We start from the raw sequence: 21442 nt of genomic DNA, 5'->3' as shown, positions 1-21442 counted from the left end.
GCAGAGTGGCAAAAGTATAAGAAAAAGCTACGGTTATACAAATGAAGGCTTCCCTTTTCCCTTCCACATCCCAATCATCTCAAACTTCTGGTTAAAAGAAAACAGCAGTGTTGCAGAATTCTTAACAGTAGTCTGGGTCTATAGCATGCACTTACTTTTCTGCACTGGCAAGTGGCATGGAAAGTTAACAAAATCTATAATTTTTTTAAATTACAAGTTGAAGCTGCATGGTAACATGAACTTGAGGCATGAGGATGGTAAGCTGAAGGCCAGCCTATGAAACTGAGCAAGACCCTGTCTCCATTTTTTTCCAGAACGACTGGGAATGTATGCCTGTGGTAGAACACCCCTGGGTTCAATCTCCATACCACAAAGAGAAAAAAATGAAAAAAATTAGAAGTTGGTTTTTAAAAAAGCACACATATCAGTGGGTACTTTCTACTTTTTCCAAAAGTGAACCAATAAGCCCCACTGCAGAATCATGTAACAAACAAGTAAGAGCCATGGATAGCAGACAAGTGGACACCACATGAGGGACCATCATCTGCCTTATAGCTGTGGTGGTTTTTCTCCCTGGAAGGCATTCTCCAGTTATTGATTCTCTTCCTTTTCAATCTACAACTCTTATGCATTAGGGAAGTTTCTGTGTCAAGATCTCTTGGGGATAATTTGCTGAATGGGAATTAACCTGATTTGGACTCTTTTTCAATATCCCAGTAATGTTCAACAAAATCCTCCATCTGTTCCTTGGAAAACAGGTCAGGTTCCACAAAACTGAGGAGACAGTAGAGCTCTTGGAGGCTGTTCTGGATAGGAGTTCCAGTCAACAGGAGACTGAAGACCACAGAGAACTAGAATATGTAAATAAACACAATTAAAAATCTCTACCACTGGGAAGCAAAACCAAGTGACCCATCACAACATTTATTTGAACACAGAGGGACATGATATAACACAATGAACCAAGGCAAATGAAATCAGAAGGCTCAGGTACAAGTTGTACACTCTATTTAATGTGAGAAATAATACCTCTCCAGTTTCAACCATAAGGAGGGGATAATAATCTGTAAGAAGACACTCTTGTAAGCATGTAAGTGACATCACGTTGTAAACTCTTGAGTATTACATGAGTATTCACTAGGGTTACTAAATGCAATCTATGTGAGGAGTCAAATTATGTTATGACCTACATGGGGGAATTAATGGGAGTATCTGAGTAAACACATTCATTCAAAGAGTTTGAGAAGCCAAAGTTATTTATAGCATCAGGCCTCTCTGCTACAAGCAAGCAGCAAGATTTACACTGACACAATGTCTGTTCATAAACTTTGCAATATATCAGAGTCAAGATATCAAGATTTCTAGATGTTTCTGGATAGTAAGCCATGGACAGTCCAATATAAAAAGGGATTTTGTAAATTTTTGAGAAACAGGGCTGGGAATGTGGGTCACCAGCAGAACGCTTGCCTAGCATGCATGAAGCCCTGGGTCAAACCCCAGCGTTTCCAAGAGAAAAAGGAAAAACACTGAGAAACAGATAGGAACACGGAGGATAAGAGACTAATGAAGGAAGAAAAACAGTAACAACAGATATCAGGCCAAGTAAGGTCAACCTCTGAGCTGACATTAACAAGAACTTACACCAGCAGAATTAAGTAATGTGGAAAAGTCACATCCTATGCATGTGTATTATTTTAAATATAGAGTACAAACTCTTGGGAAGGACATGTAATCAAGGGTCCCTAAAAAAAGGCAAAGAGGACAGCAGAGATAGAGGATGCCCTACCAGGCAGGGGATAACAATATTTGAAACTAATAAAAATGATGATATCTTCAGTAAAAACTCTAAACACTGCAACTTTTAGGCCAATAAATATTAAATACATAATCCAGGTCTAAGATTTTCTTCTAAATGACCTCTAAATTTAAGTGATTTATTATAGGATGAGGACCAAATTTTGATTATCTCAGAAATTAACAAGTGTGGTCTCATGAATGAGCAAATTTTCAAGTCAACAAGGTACTTCACATTTCATTGGCTTCTCAGAAACAAGGGCAGCTCCAGGCCACAATGATCTTTCTCATCTACTTTGCTGAATGATACAAGAGATCAAGAGAAGGGAATGCAATCAAGTGTATCATACTAAAAATACAACAGATGAGAGACTGAAGGCAATATGCTGTAAGAAATTGGTCTCTTCATGACTCCATGTGAAGGGTAAGTTTCTAAATAGGTAAATTAGGGGAGGCGTAAGGTATTTCCAATGCATCTACAACTGCAGACAGGAGTATGAGATCTTTATTTGTAAAAAAAAAAAAGAGAGAAAAATTAAAAGCACTCAAAAGAGAGTTGAAACATCTCCAAAAATACAATGCATTTTATTGGGGTAGGGTCTGACTCATTTGATAACTAGATTTTAGTAAATGTTATCTTCTATATAAAAGAGAAAGGAATAGTAATTAGCCATATTAAATACTACTTTTGTCACTGCCCTCCCAAATAGGTTTATTTAGCTCTGCAGAAGTCTGAATACAGAAGTTTTAATTTATGAGATGGACATCATTATCCGAAGTACATGCATGAAGACACGAATGGTGTGACTCTACTTGTGTACAACCAGAGATATAAACAATTGTGCTGTATATGGGTAATGTGAATTGTAATGCATTCTGCTGTCATATATTACAAATTAGAACAAATAATAATAATAATAATAATAATAATAATAATAATAATAATAATAATAAAGTTTCAATTTAGTTGGCTCTGTGTAGACTAAACTAAGTGGTTTTAAAGGGCAGTTAGAGGGCTGGGGATGTGGCTCAAGCAGTAGCACGCTCGCCTGGCATGCGTGCGGCCCGGGTTCGATCCTCAGCACCACATACAAACAAAGATGTTGTGTCTGCCGAAAACTAAAATAAATAAATAAATAAATATTTAAAAAAAAAAAAATAAAGGGCAGTTAGAGGGGAGAAGGAACGGTGAACAGATGGGTATAGGATTTCTGAGCCAGAAAACTGCTCTGCATGATACTATAGGGTGGAAACATGCCATCACCTGTTTGTTCAAACTCACAGGACATGCAACAGCGAGTGAATCCAGCATTACGGACTCTGGTGATACTGTGGTGCCAATGTAGTTTCATTAGTTTTAACATCTCTCTTCAGGGAGAGGCTGAGATGGGGGAAGCTAGGCTTGTAAAGGGGCAGGGGATATATGGAAACTCTCTGTACCTTCTATTCAATTTTGTTGTAAACCTAACTTGCTCTAAAAAATAAAGTCTATTAAAAAAGGAAGGAGGGTATGTAAAATCTAAGACTATCCTTTGAGTTTACCTCTGAGAGTGTCTTATGCAGCAGAGAGCTTTGGCTTTTCAATCTGTGGGCTTCATCCACAACAAGAACACTCCAGGAGAAGCTGTGAGAGAAAATCCAAACTTTCAGCTTCGTGTAGCTCAAATATATTTCACAACCATATCTTACTATACAATTATGACTTGTTAGAAAAACTAACAGCCCACTCTGATAGAAGCATACCTGGCATCATGACCTTCCTATCTGGAAAGGTTACCATGTGCTTTGTTTTCCCCTCATATGAGAGAGATCTATGCAGAAAGTAAGGAGCCAGAGACAGAAATGAAAGGATACATTTATCATATTGTACTATGTAACAGACATTGTGCTTGTGGCTTTGTGTGCAATTTAATCCAAGGAATAAGACAAGTGACCATAATCATGCCAACAAGGACACTAAAACTCTGAAAGGCTAGGTAACTAGGTCAAGATCATAAGAGCAGAGCAGAGATTCAAACCCATAAGAAAAATCAAGAGACAGTGATGTCACAGCAGCTAAAGGAGTAGGACTTTAAAATGGGAGAGTGGTGAACAGGATCACGAAGATGTCCAGGATGATGCAGCCACTGGACTTGTTAACGTGGAGGTCACTGGGGGCTGCTGCCACAGCAAGTTTATAGTATAGTATGTCACGAGGGCAATTTCTCAAGAAGTTTCAGTCCTAGAATCATATTTTTAACAGATGCTACTGGTGGAAAGCTGTTAAAAAATCCAAAATATGGAAAAATATTGGATGCTATTCTAGATGCATTAACTTAAAATAGCAAAAAAATGAAAATAAACTATCTAATAATAGGTGATAAAAGGATAAATGGTAGCTGTAAAATACAATAATGAAAAGGTATAAATATTGAATATCCTTTTAAAAATGTGAAAATCATGCAAAAGATAATAAAGTGGGCGTTATAAGACTTTAAGTTTTTAATTTTATTGGTAAACATTATGGAATCCCACTGCATTATTTTTGCACTTGTAAAACTAAGTGTGTCAAACAAAAAAGTGGGTAAGGAAGGACAATACCTGAAAAATTAAAACAAACGTCTGTGTAAAGGCTGGCCTATAAAAAGGAAGCCTTCCTTCCAATACCACGACAGATACTACAGACATACGGGAAGATAATCCGAAATGATGTTGAAAACTTGTACTCCAATAAAATAGAAAACCTCAAAGGCATTGACAAATTTCTAGAGTCATGATTTGCCTAAATTCAATCAGGATGAAATATACAATTTAAACAGATCAATTTCAAATGACGATGGACTGGGGATGTGGCTCAAGCGGTAGCGCGCTCGCCTGGCTTGCATGCGGCCTGGGTTCGATCCTCAGCACCACAAAGATGTTGTGACTATCGAGAACTAAAAAATAAATATTAAAATTCTCTTTCTTTCTTTCTCTCTTAAAAAAAATTCAAATGACAGAATAGAAGATACTATCAGAAGTCTACCAACCAAGAAAAGCCAAGGACTGGATGGATACATAGCCAAGTTCTACAAGACGTTTAAAGAAGAACTAATACCAATACTCTTAATTTATTTCAGGAAATAGAAAAAGAGGGAGCACTTCCAAACTCATTTTATGAGGCCAATATCACCCTGATTCCAAAACCAGGCAAAGACATATCAAAAAAAGAAAACTTCAGACCAGTATCTCTAATGAACAAGATACAAAAATTCTCATAAAGTTCTGGCAAATGGAATAGAAAAACATCAAAAAGATTGTGCACCATGATCAAGTGGGATTCATCCCAGGGATGCAAGGTTGGTTCAACAGAAATTAATAAATGTAAGTCATCACATCAATAGAATTAAAGATAAGAATCATGTAATCATCTCAATAGATGCAGAAAAAGCATATGACGAAATACAGCACTCCTTCATGTTCAAAACACTAGAAAAACTAAAGATAACAGGAACATATCTCAACATCATAAAGGCTCTCTATACTAAGCCCCAGGCCAACATCATTCTAAATGAAGAAAAATTGAAGGCATTCCCTCTAAAAACTGGAACAAGACAGGGATGCCCTCTTTTACCACTTCTATTTAACACAGTACATGAAACACTGGCCACAACAATTAGACGAAAGAAATCAAAGGGATACATATAGGAAAAGAACTCAAATTGGCATTATTTGATGATGATACGATTCTACACCTAGAAGAACCTAAAAGTTCCACCAGATAACTTCTAGAACTAGTAAATAAATGAATGTAGCAGGATATAAAATCAACATCATAAGTCAAAAGCATTTCTGTATATCAGTGTCAAAGCCTCTGGAAAGAAATGAGAAAAACTATCTCATGCACAATAACCTCAAAACAACAATAAAAATAAAACAAAAACAAAAACAAAACAAAAACCCCAGAACACACACAAAAAACTTGGGAATCCACTTAAGGAAAGAGGTAAAAGATCTGTATAAAGAAAATTATAGAACCCTAAAAAAGAAATCAAAGAAGATGGAAAGCTCTACCTCGCTCTAGGTTAGGCAGAATTAATATTTTATCAAAATGACCACACCACCAAAAGCAGTTTACAGATTTAATGAAATTCCAATCAAAATCCCAATGGCATGCCTCATAAAAACAGAAAAAGCAATCATGAAATTCATCTGCTAAGATAAGAGACCCAGAATAGCTAAAGCAATCCTTAGCAAGAAGAGTGAAGCAGGGGGCATCACTATACCAGACCTTAAACCATACTACAGAGCAATAGTAACAAAAACATCATGGTATTGGCACCAAAACAGACTGGTAGACCAATGGTACAGAATACAGGGCACAGAGACTAACCCACAAAATTGCAATTACCTTATATTAGACAAAGGTGCCAAAAACACACACTGGAGAAAAGATAAACTCTTCAACAAATGGTGCTGGTAAAACTGAAAATCCACATGCAAAATGAAATTAAACCCCTATCTCTCACCATGCACAAAACTCGAGTCAAAATGGATCAAGGACCTGGAAATAAAACCAGAGACCCTGCAACTAATAGAAGAAAAAGTAGGCCCTGATCTCCATCATGTGGGATTATCCCCCAACTTCCTTAATAAGACTCCTTTGGTGCCAGAATTAAAATCAAGAATCAATAAATGGGACAGATTCAAACTAAAAAGTTTCTTCTCAACAAAAGAAACAATTTGTGAGAGTGTACATCTTGGGAGCAAATCTTTACCCCTCACATATCAGACAGAGCACTCATCTTTAGGGTATATAAAGAACTCAAAAAGCTAAACACTAAAATAAATAAATAAATAAATAACCAACCAACCCAATCAATAAATGGGCCAAAACCTGAACAGACACTTCTCAGAAGATGATATACAATCAGTCAACAAATATATGAAAAAAAATGTTCATCAACACTAGCAATTAGAGACATAAAAATCAAAAGTACTCTAAGATTTCATCTCACTCCAATCAGAATGGCAGCTATTATGGATACAAACAACAATAAGTGTTGGCGAGGATGTGGGAGAAAATACACTGCTGGTGGGACTGCAATCAGTGTAGCCATTATGGAAAGCAGTATGGAGATTCCTTGGAAAGCTGGGAATGGAACTACCATCTGACCCAGCTACCCCACACCTCGGTCTATACTCAAAGGACTTAAAAACAGCATACTACAGGAACACAGCCACATCAATGTTTATAGCAACACAATTCACAATAGCTAAACTGTGGAGCCAACCTAGATGCCCTTCAGTAGATGAATGGATTAAAAACCGTGGCAAACATACACAATGAAATATTACTCAGCAATAAAAGAGAATAAAATCATGGCATTTGCAGGTAAATGGATGGAGTTGGAGAATAATGCTAAGTGAAGTTAACCAATACCAAAAATCCAAATGCTGAATGTTTTCTTTGATATAAGGAGGCTGATTCTTAGTGGGGTAGGGAGGGAGAGCGTTGGAGGAACAGACAAACTCTAGATAGGGCAGAGGGGTGGGAGGGGAAGGGAGGGGGCATGGGTTTAGAAGTGATGATAGAATGTGATGGACACTATTATCCTAAGTACATGTATGAAGACATGAATGGTGTGAATATACTGTGTATAAAACCAGAGATATGAAAACAACGTGCTCTATATATGTGATATGTATTCATACATAAATAAAAAAACTAATACAAAGAAAGATAATTAACCCATAATGAATGTGTTGGTCAGCTTTCTGCTACTGTGACAAGTAGCTGAGATAATGAGTTTATAAAGTGAAAAGTTTTACTCTGGCTCACAATTCTGGAGGGTCAGTCCACCATCAACTGGACCCCTTGCTGTTAAGCACACCATAGCAGAAGGGCATGGCAGAGCAAGCCAGCTATCTCAAGGCTGGGACAGAGAGAGCAAAGAAGAGGCTGGATCCCTGCTACCCATTCCAAAGACACACCCTCAATGAATGACCAGAAGACATCCCATGAGGGCTCACCTTTCACAGGTTCCACACACTCTCACCAGTTTCATGCTGGGGACCAAGACTTTAACATATGAGCCTTTGGGAGATATATAGGATCCAAACTATAGCAGTAAATCTCAATAAGTACTAGCTGTTAATAATATCATATTCTTCCTCACTTTTACTCAACTCTTTTTTAAGCATCTCTCATTTTTCACTCTTATTTAAACCATTTAATAAATATGTTTACACAGTTCTTGTGTCCCACAAGCACTGTAAGAGGAATTTTGGAGGGAAGGAATTAAATGTGGGAAATCTGATCACAGAGGCTCACAGTATAGGCGGTGGGCAGGTTAATAAATACACTGGCACTCTACCTACTGGTGAGCACATGCCACCCTTTTGCCTTTGTTTATGTTTGTCTGCATCTTCTACAAGACTACACACCCCTGAAAGTCAAGGTCAATGTCTTAATCTTCTCTATCCCTATGGCCTCATCTGGACCATGATTCAATAAATATTTGCAGAAAAACAACAACAAAAAAAGGAAGCCTTCCTCCTCAGGCTACAGAGAAAATTGAGAGGAAGAGAGCCAGAGACAGACACTCATCTAATGAGAATGGAGTAGGAGAAGACTGAACTGAGGATCCAAAGAGAGGGCAGGAAGTCCAAGGAGAGCACTGGGCAGAATAAGCAGGGGATATATTTAGGATTATAAGGAGACAGGGTCCCCATGAGGTTGGACAGTGGTTATGACATAAGTGGTGAGCGTCCATAGTATAGTTCCACTCAAAACAGACTAGGTCTTATTCCTTTGGAAGGACTAGACACAGATATGTATATACACAAACATCTAAAAATGCTTATTTAACGCAAAAGGCTAAGTGAAGTGGATTTTGGTTCAATGAGTGAAAGTGGATTGAATCACTCATCAAAGGAAATTAAAGATTGTTTCCCAGAAACAAAAGTAGAGGGAATTCCAACACAAGAATGGAGAGTCCAACAAGGGAACTCCTGATCTTCTCGATCCAAGATTTTACAAGCCTACTGTCTGTTGTCCAAAAGATTTCAATATTTCATGGTGATAACATACAACTTTAAATGGCCTTCATAAACCTCTTGAGTGCAGATTTTATCACATTGCCTATTTTCAGAATGTAAAATATAGCAATGGAGAAATATAACATTAACAAACATACTAAAGGAAACAATTATGTTGTTGGGATTCTTGATATGAGTCAATATTATAAATGTCCCTTTATTACTAAGGCTCTTAAATCCACCCAGAAATGCATTCAGAACAGACTGAAATATAAAAATGTGTTTCTACTGAATAAGGTGACATTTCAATGCTTCTACCTACTTACAGACACTCTTAAAAACACGGTCCAGGGCCTGGGGCTGTGGCTCATCAGTAGAGCACTTGCCTAGTATGTGCGAGGCCCTGGATTTGATCCTCAGCACTACATAAAACTAAATAAATAAAATAAAGGTATTGTGTCCAACTACAACTAAAAAAATAAACATTAAAAAAAAGAGGCCCAAAGCACCAAGTGCTGGGTTTGAATGTCTGCTCTGCCTTACTTGGATTCTTAATCTCTTAATTTCCTCATTTGTAAAATGAATAATAATCCCTGCCTACTAGGATTTTCATGAAACCAAAATGGGACAATTTACATAAAGTACCCAAGAACATTTATGTCCCAATCTTATTACCTTCTGAGACCTGCCAGATAGTACCATGTTTCATGGATATCTTTGTACTCCTCATCCCTCTATTGTACAGACCATGGGGCAGCTCTATAATTTAATTTCCTGGTTATTACCAGTAACTCCCTTTCCATGGATAGACTTCAAAAAAAGACAAGTTGGATATTAAGTAGCCAAGAAGAGCTGGGGGAAGGACTGAGTGGAAGAGCAGTTGAGAGGCTTTAAGCTCAATGCCCAGAACCATAAAATGAAATGACATGAAATAACGTGACACGACATAAAATGAAATAAAGTAAAAAGAAAGAAAAAGAGGGAACACATCATATGCTCATTTAAATGTAAATTAAGTAAAACAAAATACTGGATGGAATCATAAAATCTTGGGCCCAGTCATCAAAGTAAGAGTAAAACAGAAACTCATTCACAACAATCTGGATGAGGAAAAAATATTTAAAATATTGATAAGGCCCTTTGAGAACAAAACCTTCTGAGTATGAAAGATGCACACAGGGTACAATGGGGCACACCTACAATGACAACTACTTGGGAAGCTGGAAGATTGCAAATTTGAGTCCCGTCCCAACGACTTAGTGAGACTATCTCAAAATAAACAATGAAAAGGGCTGGGCAATGCCCCTGAGTTCAATCCCCAGTACCAAGACATAGTTAAATGGACAAATTACAAGTATACTTCAAACTTCTTTTCCAAATAGTCAGTTCTACAGCACTGACTGCTGCTTGGTAATTGCCAGGAAAAGGCTCCTATACTACAGTGAAATCTCAAGCAGCAGACCTGAGAAGGTGTCTGTGCAAGTTACAGTGTAAAGAATCCTGTGTCCAGGCTGGATGCAGTGGCCCACCTGTAATCCTGGAGACTCTGGGAGCTGACGCATGAGGATTACAAATTCAAGGCCTTCCTTGGCAACTCAGAAAGACCCTGTCTCAAAATTTAAAAAATTAATAAATAAAAAGGACTGGAGATGTTGCTCAGTGGTAGAGTACTCCTGGGTTCAATCCCCAGTACCAAAATAAAACCAAAAAACAATAAAAATCTGCTAGTAATAAAAATCTCTAGTAATCTGCTAAACATCAACCATGTAGATTTAATCTCAGTTGTCACAACAGTCATCCAAAGTAAGAAAGGTAACTACCCCCAGTTTACAGATGAGGACACTGAAGTTGATGGAAATTAAGAAACCAACCCAATAACACATAGCTAATGAGTAGAGGTTAGATCACAGAATCCCCACCATGCCTGCCTATACATCAACAGGACCCAAAGAAGACAGACCAGACATATCAGGAAAGAGGCCAAGTGTCAAAAAACTGTAAGACAAGACAAGACTTCCACACATTCAGCACAGTTTCTGACAGGGTACAGCATACTCACGATTTTAGAAATGTTGCATCTTTCAAGCAAATCTGAAAAATTAAGGAAGACACATTAAAAAGACTGGTATTGCTGGGCATGGTGGCCCACACCTGAATCCCAGCAGCTTCTGTAGACCCAGGCAGGAAGGTGGCAGGCTCAAAACCAGCCTTAGCAACTTACTGAGACTCTGTCTTCAAAAATAAAAAGGGCTGAGGATTGGCTCAGTGGTAAGTACCCTTAGGTTCATTCCTTGGTACCAAAATAAAAAAAGTTAGAATTAAAAAAATAAAGACTGGTATTGATAAATTCTGATTATTAATAATCTAGTTTCTTATTTCTTGTTAACTCTCTTAAACCACAGGATCTAAGCCTTTAACTTGTTTACTAAGTTAAAAACTAAGCACAATTTCTAAGTAGCACTATCACACAAACAGATAGAAGTTATGGTTAAGTAGAGACTTCAAAACAAGACAAGTTGGATATTAAGTAGCCAAAAAGAGCTGGGGGAAGGACTTACTTAGATAAGGATTTAAAACAAGACTGAAACTAGGCATACTGCATTCCTATCCCCCGGTTATCAGACATGATGCCCCTGTACATGAAACCCTCTGCCCTGCTGCCTGCCTCATCCTGTTCATCAACAAAGAGGGTTAAAGTGCCACTTTCTGGGAAGCTTTCCCCTTAATCCACCAGTAGAGAGGGAAATATGTCTAGCTACCTTGAAGCACAGTGATCCTACACTTCGTTTGGTCACAGTCCCTCTTTGACAATGTGTTGAAGGTGGATGTCCTCCTAGAAAAATGTGTGCTCTCAAAAAAAAAAGTCAATATAATTCAGTGGGTTCTACAACTTCTAAGGACCCAGGTTAGGAGAAACGAATGAATACTTCATAGGTAGTCAGCAGCACATGAAAATGTGACTTCTGTTTTAGTCTTGCTGAAGATGGGCTCTTTCCTCCTTGTCCCCTGCATATGTTATACAAGAAAGACCTGGAGCAAATCTAAATCCAAGGAAAGAATCAGATGAACCCAAATGCCACAGCCATGAGATGGTGTGTGTATGTCATGGACTGACTGCAGTGTGCAGATGCCATTCATTAGGTGCTGGTCACAGAACTGTACCTAGAATAATGGTTAAACCCCAGGATAAGGTCTGTGTTAAGCAGGGAGAAGGATCAGGTCTAAGAGTGTCTCATGCTAACTAAAAATGCAATGATGTTTCTCACTTTAGTTACTTCCTATGTTACTATGAGAAGGGCAGTTTCTCCTTTACATCAGTAAAATTTACTGAGAATAAGTACTAGCCTTTAAATTGTAGAAGGGTAACAGTAAAACCCACTGGATCCTCCCCTATCAGATCTTGTGTCTTGCCTACACTGTTTCAGTTCAACCTTTCTGGAATAAAAATCATTGAATATGACAAGATTTTGCTTTATGATCTTTTATCCATCATCTAGAAAAATATCTTAACATAAACAATACAAGTTCAGCTACATCTACTCTGTACCTTTCCATTTCTTCTTTCCAGTTGTCCAAAACAGACAGAGGACTAAGAATCAGAAATGGTCCTTCATCATTTAACCTTCCCGTCAAGTAAATGAGGAGAGCAATCGTCTGAAACAAAGCAGGCAGTTTTGTTCACCTTTCCAGGAGACACAACCATAAAGTTCCCACAACCATAGGCAGAGAACACAAACTGTTATACATGACTTGCTTTATAAAGAAATTCCATACAATCTTCCACATATTAGGAAACTAGTACATTCTTAGAATGACATCAGGTAAGCTCAGTGACTTTGCTAAGGAAATTGATGGTGTTCAATTACTTCAAGAGTTAACGAGCAATGAGGCTCAATATTTATGTAACTGAACCAAAGGGAAAAACATCAGGAAAGAACAAAAATCAATGAAACCAATACACTTGTTGGAAAACAGCAGGAGTACTTTGAAACTATTAAGCCAGAAGTGCTAAGACCTGACAGCAAACAGTACCCGCATATCACAGCCTTGGCCCTTGGCTCAGCTGCTCTGATGAGAGTGCTTTCCTTCCTCCCCAATTTTCTCCCTCCTTCTATAACCATTTAGAGGGAGCCTTCTACTGGCTTAAGTTCTAAGCTCAAGTTATATGTGAACAAAACAGATACAACCTTTGGTCTTTCATAATGGGTGCATTATAATCATACTGTATAGCGAGATCCATATGTCATAGTTGTACATGCATATATCTATAACACACATTCAAATGCAGAAAACAGACAATAAATAATTCTCACAAGAAGTAGGAGTATGAAATGAAACTTTGCAAAGCCAAATGTGCATACTTCAGGACATGTTTGAGTACACTTATGTCTCTAAAGTTGATCTCAACAAAAAAAAACACGTGAAGAGCTTGCATCCCCAAATACTGTGCTATTTCTGAGGAAAAAATATGCCCTAAGGATCAAATTTAAAATACTGAGAAAACTATAGGCTCAAAGGTGTTCCATCAAAATTAATTTAAGTAACCCCAAAAAGGGGAAACTCATGATTCCTCATCAATAGGATGTTTAAGCAAATTATAAATTCTCAATGCCAGTTGAATGATTGTGAATATAATAAAATGCAAAACTACAGTTCCAATTTTACATTAATGAATAGAAACCATATAGGCTAGGCATGCACTGTAACTTCAATGATGTAAAACATACCTTGCTGCTTATGGCTGTGGTTAGAGTGCTGTGATGACAGAGTGGCAGTTCATTTTTTTGACACAATCATATTAATCTTATAAAGGAAATGATTTTCTCATTTAACTATCCTAGCCCAAATTGTGCCCAGAGCATCCCTCTAATAAGTGGCTTAACTGGATTAAAACCATTCTGTTGAGTGCTCCCTGAGGAAGCAATTTAGAGAAAGTTTGTCTTTTATTACCACAAATCAGAAGTGTCTACAAAATAAATTCACTAGTGAATTTTATCAAACATCTAAAATGGAAATGAGAACAATTTTACATAAACTCTTGCTGAAAATTAAAGAATTCACTTTTCAATATATTCTATGAGGCCAGCTTTACCCAAATACTAAAACCAGACAAAATTAGTATAAAAAAGGAATATCACAAAACAATATCCTTCATAATGTAGATGCAAAATTTCTAAACATTGTTTTACCAAAACAGACTTGGAGTTGGTATATTTTTAGAGAATTTAAAGTACAGGTGGAAAGGCAAAGGACAAGTGGAATTTGCTGGCTCTCTGTGAAGTCAGTAGGACAATTTCAATGACTGGGACAAAGGAGATTATAGGGAGGATACCTCCAGGAAACTGATTTTAGTTTCATATTTCTCGTTCAGGAATATACCAGGAACAGATTTGTTTGCCCAAGAGAGAGAAGTGATGAATTTCAGGGGACCTTATATAAGTGGTTGCATTGTTTCTGAATAATGCCAAGATTGATGAGGTACATCTGGCCTATGTAAAGGAGGCTTCAACATATGATCAGACTAGCCTATGTGCACCGCTGCTCCAGCTTAAAGTTTATATATATAGTGAGCGCTGGAGGGGATAGTTGAACTTCTAAAAGGATGATGAGACCCTTGCTCATTCTCTCCAGTGACCACTGGTGAAACTTTCCTGGGATTGAAAAGTTTTTATCTTCCTGATTTCTGATCAAGCTGCCTCTGACATATATCATGATTATACCAGGATATCTTTTGTATCCTTCAGATAAGTAATCCTTATGTGATTAACCCAAGAGGTGTTGTGACTGAATTTTCCATTAATCCAAGGCCATGTGTCAACCCAGGGCAGTATTGCTTATTATTCTCGCAGAAGCATCAATTTCAACACTCCACCATTAATCACTAGATCAATGCCCGAGGGGGCCACATCTCATTCTCCCCTTTTAAGGTCAGAGAGTCTAAGTTTTATTTTGGAAAGCATAGGGTACTTCCTCCATATTTCTCTATCACTGTAGAAAAATGGACAGCAGCCCAACCCCAACCCACCCCCACTGAGAAAGAGAGAATAATATTAGAAGCAATACAGTTAACTTCATATAGTGTTACTAAGGAGGACAGTCAATTTGGTCCTTGGGCAAGTATACATGCTTCACACAGAGAAAAGCCCTAAATCTGAGCCCATTAACTGCACTTGTAACTCAAGTAACTTTTCTCACAGACACATGTCAATGCTCATATAAAGGTAATGACATAGTTAATAACTGCCCCTACAACTAGAAAAATCAATCCCAAGGTTGTGATCTCTTAAAAGTTAAGCATTTCGTATTCTAGTATATATATACATATACACACACACATACACCATCACACACACACATATATAACAGCACTTAAAGATGGTATTAAGCCAGGTGTGGTGGCACATGCCTATAATCCCATTGGCTCTGGAGGCTAAGGCAGGAGGATCAAGAGTTCAAAGCCAACCTTACCAATTTAGCGAGGCACTAAGCAACTAAGTGAGACACTGTCTTCAAATAAAATACAAAAAAGGGCTGGATGTATGATTAAGTTTTTAAGTGCACCTGAGTTCAATGTGGGGTACCAAAAAAATATATATATGGGAATGAGTTGTGAGGAGGTGTTTTGGTGTAGATAAACAGTGCTTCTTCACAGTAACATACCTGGCAGGTCTTACCAAGGCCCATCTCATCTCCCAGGATGCAGCCATTTTGACAGTGGAATCCCTGGGCTAGCCAGTTGACTCCCTTCAGTTGATAAGGGTGTAAATGAATTCCTAGAAATAAAAAATAGAGCAAAACCAGAGAGTAGACATTTCAGCACATATGTGGGCTAAGCTCTAAGGCTTTGAATGAAGAACATGGCTTACATTCCCTTAATGTCAAACTTTATTGGCTCTATCTTTTATTGGGATATTCTATGTATACAAACATTAGCTGATTTCCAAATTTCTTTTTGGGCAGACTTGGGTTACCATTCAAAGCCCTGAAACAGCCAGTCACTGTTATATAATCTTCTTGATCGATGAGAAACTCAGCCTGGAATTTGTTCTATAATACCCAGTCTCAAGCCACTGTCCTTTTCTGGAAATAAGTATTCCTGGAAGTGATGTGACAAACAACACATGGACTATTCATATGCTTGCTTAATGGCACTCATCTAAATCTGCCATTCCTGCTATATTGTCCCTTAAAGAAAAGGGGGACAGTAAAACATCATAATCCTGAATGTTCCCTTTCTGTTTACAAACATCTAGCAAATTTAAGGGACCAATGAGATCAAGCCTAGGCTGGAAAGTCCAGATACATATCATCTTGAAGGACATTGGCTTTCTCTATGCACACTGGGAACTAGGGCAAGTTAGTGTTATCTGTAAAAAAGCTACTTTCTTGCATGTATGCTGGTCATACACACAAACTAATGCTGATGTCACTGCTTCCTCAGTCTAACATGTAAGCCTCCTTCCTGAATGGGGCTGGGCAGAGAACTGAGGGCTCTGTGGAAAGGATACATATCACTTGTTTGGCCAGAGCCATCAGGCAAAAACCAGGAGCAAGAGAGGTACTGCTTGGAGAAGTACCTTCAGGGACCCAGATGCTATCTGTTCAGCCTGTTGCCACGGAACTCTTCGTGGAGCCGTCATTGATCTGTTAGAAGTTTTCCTGGATAAACCATATCTCCCATGCTGTCTCCAGCACCTTATTTGGCCTCCCCACAACCTAGTACAACTGGGCTGTGGACTGCCCCTGCTAAAGGACAAAATGAAAACAGGACTACACTGTGCGCCAACAGAGAAGCAGGGTTAAGAATGGAGACACTGCTACATAAAGGGTGTTTAAAACTGAACAAGGATGGCAAGACACTATAAATATTTATATTATATACATATATATTATATATATAATATATATTATATATAAATATATAATATATATAAATATATATATTATATATATATATATATTTATAATTATATCTATAAAATAGTCAAAAGTAAAAGGTTGATGGGATGGGGATGTAGCTCAGTGGAAAGAGCACATGCGTCACACATATGAGGTCCTGGGTTCGATCCTCATAAAATAATAAGTAAAAATAAAGATATATATTTTTAAAAGTAAAAGGTTGAAGTGGTGGATAAAGAGTGACCCTCAAATAGTTCATGCACAGACCTCAGAATCAGTGAATGTTACCTTATTTGGCAAAAAGGACTCTACAGCCCTGACTAAGGTTGAGGGCGTGGAGGTGGGAAGATACTGAGTTACCCTGGATTACCCAATCTAATCACTCACACCTTTAGAAAATGGACCCTTTACCAGATATGATTAGGAGGAGGTGACTATAATGAGGCAGTCCAGGTACCCTCGCCCAGAAGACCTTGCCATGATTAACCTTCCCCTCTTGTGAGATCAGGATGCCTTGCAGTTTGAAGTTTCCTCTTGTTCTAAATGATCTGTTGGCTCTCCAGAGTCAGATCTCTGTTCTAAAACTCCAGTCAATGTCTGGGCTATGATATTCTACAGAAGTTTTGCAAGATATTATCACTGGGGAAACTGAGGAAGGTTCCATGGGATCTTTTTTTTTAAACTGCATGTGAATCTATGATTAGTATATAATAACATGTTTAATTAAAATGATATGAAACTATACAAATATAACAATATTTAATACTTAGAAGATGACTGCAAAAGTAAAAAAAAAATTATCCAAAAAGAAGTTAGACAGAAAAGGATTTAATATAGGGAATTAGGTCACTATAAAATTTTTTGTTGGAAGGGCTGGAAAAGCAGCCCCCGGTTTAGCTTCCTGGTACAACTGCTGGATAACCATCACAGAACTGGCTCATGACGGTGGTATCTACCTCCAGGACCAGGAATCCAGGAACCCACCAAAGGCATAGGCTATTTCCCCAAATGTTTTACAAAGAACACACACGACTGCTGGAATCAGGAAAAGAAAAATCTTAGCTCACAGTTTCCCAAAATATCCATTTACTTTAACAAACAGGATGACCAGTCGCTACCCTTGGGTCCAGTGTTCCCCCTCTTCCCTGCACTGCCTGGTAGTTTACACCCCGACTGCTCTTCCCAAAGCTTCCCTGGTGACCCGCCACCTCCGCAGTCCCCTGCAGTCTCTCCGGGTCACTGTGGCGGACCAGCCGCGCACAGAGGCCACTCTCCACCCGCCCACCACCCTCTGAGGGAAGCCGGCGGCGCCTAGTTTCCCGAGAGCCACTGAACCGCGGGTGGGACCCCACAGTCAGAGGCGGGCCGAGCGCTCTCCACCGAGATGGCCGCTCTCCAGGCGGGAACCTCCGGCGCGCCCCCCCCCCGTCCTGCCGTGGTCCGCGCCCCCCGCGCTCCATCAGCGCTTCCGCGAGACGACTGACGGCGACTCCGCCTCCCACGGGCGCCGCGACGGTCCCGGGCTCCCGTGAGGAACGGGGCGGGGGAGGCCGGTGAGGGTCGCAGTGGTGGCTCCCCAGGGCAGGACGGGACCCCGACTGACCGCGCAGGACGGCGCGGGCGTGAGTGACCCGAACGCCGTGGGGAGAACCACCCAGGGGCCAGCCACCTGCAGCCCGGCGCAGGCTCCGTCAGGAGAGTCAAAGGGGCGGTGCGTCTTCCAAGTCCTACCGCAGCGCCACCCGCACAGCCGGAGCCCAGGACCCGGGCTTCGCGCCCCACTGGGCACGTTTCCTCGCCCACCGCCCGGCTACCGGAAGTGCCTCGCGCCGAGCTCCACGCCCTACCGGCGGAGGGGAAGCACCGGCACCCGCGGGAAAACCTCCTTTCGCGAGACTCGGCTTGCGAAAACCTGGAGTGCACCATGTGGCGCGTCTGGGCGGCCCTTCTCCTGCAGCCCACTTACCTGTCAGGCCGCACTGCCGTAAGTCCTGCCCCTGCACCCGCGTCCTCACGGCCTCCAGTCGGCCCTTCGCCTGGAAGCCCGGCACTCGGCCCTCCATCTGTCTGCAAGAGGCTCCACCCCGCGCGCCGTGCATGCACAGCCTTTCCTGTGAGCAGCGGAGGACCCTGGGAGCGCCGCGCAGCCGCCAGGGGGCGCCCGCTGAGGACGTCTATGGCGAGCAGCTGGGAGTCCACCACAGGTCAGTCCTGGAGTTCTTGGCTGCAGCCCTGGGTGGCTACTCTGCTCTCAGGAGTCAGCTCAATTCTGTTGACTCTAGTTGTAAATTGGGGGAGACTCTGAAGCCCCCTGAGCTGTTCCCTGTTGACTATAGGCCAAGCGAAAGCCTCCAAATATTGCTGCCACCAAGGGCATTTCAAGGACGCTATGGGAGTAGGTAGATTGCCCACTGGGTTAGCTTCAGCCTTCGGTGGCAGATGCATACTGCCGAGCTGCGCCCCCAACCCAGGCTCGTACAGGAGGTCTCTGCACCAGATTTGAACCCAGATCTACCAGTCTCCAAAGCTACCCAGCCTCACTGCCTCCCTGTGTGATGAAAGAACCAACCCTGCCAATCAGGCCACTTCAGCCCCTGCTGTGGCCACCAAAGAGGAGACGGACAGCAGGAAAACACGGCCTTGGGGCTGCTGGGCCAGGACAGGCCAGCGTTGGCTCTCAGCTCTCCTGTGCGGCTGGATGACCTTGATCTGGTCGCTCTCTCAGAGCCTCAGTTTCCTCAGGGATATCTCATCCGCATCTGACGCTGGAGCAAGGGTTGAAAGACCGTGAACGTGGGTGGTGATCCTGGTGCCCAGCCTGTTCAGGAAGCAGTCCCCCCTGTGGCCTGGGTGGCTCCTGTGGGCAGGCCATGAGCCTCTGGGGACCTGCCAGATTGGTCCCTTGCAAGAGCTCATCAGACAGCCTTGACGCAGGGTCCAGCCCTTGCTCACGCCTTTGGCAAACCAGCCTCTCAGGTTGTTTCTGTTTATTTATTTATTATTTTGGTTTAGGGTTGTTCAGCCACCAACCCGCACCCCCCCCCCCAATTGGGATAAACAGCTCTCCTGCCTGGTAAGGGAATGGCTTTTCCCAGTCTTTCCCTGTCCCTGAGTCCTAGTACCATATGTCCGCATCTCCCAGTTGGCTCCTAGTCAACGTTCAGTTTAGTTTTGTAAATAAGTGGCAGTTTCTCTTGGTGTGTTTTGACTTTGCTTATGTAACATGTGTGTCCCCAACAGAAAAGGGTCGGCTCCTGAAGGGAAAGACTGCCTCCTGTCTCCCCGCCTCACACACACTCTGTACTCGGCAAAGGGCCTCAGTATTGATTTTGTGGAGTAGCTGAGTACGTGAATGAGTGGATAAGTGTGTTGAGCATCAGGGAATAATAAGAAGTTAGAGAGTCTTTGTGGAGGAAGTGTTGATTAAGGGAAAAGCACCCCTGGGTGTGCTGGTGCCCTCCTGTAATCCCAGATTATGTCGGAGGCTGAGGTAAAAGGATAGGATATTTGAAGTCACCTTCAGTTTAGCAAAACTGTCTCAAAGTAAAAAGGCTGGGGATATAGCTCTGTGGTGAAGAGCCCCTGGATTCAATCCCTAGAAAGAGAAAAAAGCACCTGGGCTCTGGGTTCTTTTAAGCCACAGAAGGGACTTTAGGCAATGGGCAGAAGTCTTATTTCACAAACCAGGAGATCATGAAGCTGCTGAACCCTTTCTTGTTCTGGGTCTAGTGACTATCCAGTTCCTAGTCTGTTCGGTCAGGGAAAGGGTGGAACTTGTGTGCTGGGGGCCCTAGGCTACCTGCGCTGCCCTCCCCAACCCTCCTCCCTGCCCATCACTGACTTTTTTCCCTTACCCCTCCAGGAACACCCCCAGTGTGCCTGAGCGAGGCCTGCGTCTCAGTGACCAGCTCCATCTTGAACTCCATGGACCCCACAGTGGACCCCTGCCAGGACTTCTTCAGCTATGCCTGTGGGGGCTGCATCAAGGCCAACCCCGTGCCTGATGGCCACTCACACTGGGGGACCTTCAGCAACCTCTGGGAACACAATCAAGCCATCATAAAGTACCTGCTGGGTAAGCACCAATGGGGACACTAAGGAATGGGCTGCAGGGAACGCCACCTACTGCACCTGCCAGCCAGGCCTGGTCAGAGGAGGGGCTTTGCCCTGTCACTCACTGTGGGGCCCTGCTGTGTGAGTTATTCATCTCTAGTCTCAGTTTCTTTGTGTAACAGCATTAATAACATCCAAACTGTAGAGTTGTTTTGTTTGAGGTGCTGGGAATCAAACTCAGGGCCTTGCATATGTTAGGCAGGTGCTTTGTCAAAGTTTTGAAACAGGGTACTTGCAAAATTAGCCAGGGTGGCTTCAAATTTGCAATCCTCCTGCCTCAGCCTCCAAAGTAGCTGAGATTACAATCATGCAGGGCTTTGAGCACTACAGAACACACTGTGATGCATCAGCTTATCTGTGACATATACCAGGCACACAGGAGCTGATAGCTGTGGTCATTTTATTTTGTGGCTTCAGGATGCAGCATTGTCCTTGGCTAGCATTGACTGAGTTTTGAAAGCTGTGAGCAAATGGAGTTGAGGCTGGACATACCACATCAGACTTTAAGGCTACGGCCCAACGAAAGTTCTAACAGCTTATCAGAGAGTTAAGCTGTCCACGTAGGCAGGGCCTTCCGTGGCCTCACAGACTCTCCAAAGTACTTTTGACTTTGGTGTTGATGGTTTCATCCTCAGAT

The 21442-nt window shown here is 41.3% G+C and overlaps 2 pseudogenes; one reads left to right on the top strand and one right to left on the bottom strand.

The window, feature by feature from the left end:
- Window positions 1–18783, bottom strand: part of LOC144372911 (chromodomain-helicase-DNA-binding protein 1-like) — a 34961-nt pseudogene extending 16178 nt beyond the window's left edge.
- LOC101957810 (endothelin-converting enzyme 1-like) overlaps window positions 18357–21442 on the top strand; it is a 38059-nt pseudogene continuing 34973 nt past the window's right edge.

Source organism: Ictidomys tridecemlineatus, unplaced genomic scaffold (genome assembly GCF_052094955.1).
Source record: "Ictidomys tridecemlineatus isolate mIctTri1 unplaced genomic scaffold, mIctTri1.hap1 Scaffold_187, whole genome shotgun sequence".
NCBI classification, from domain to species: Eukaryota; Metazoa; Chordata; class Mammalia; order Rodentia; family Sciuridae; genus Ictidomys; species Ictidomys tridecemlineatus.
This window is presented reverse-complemented; position numbering and strand designations above follow the sequence as displayed.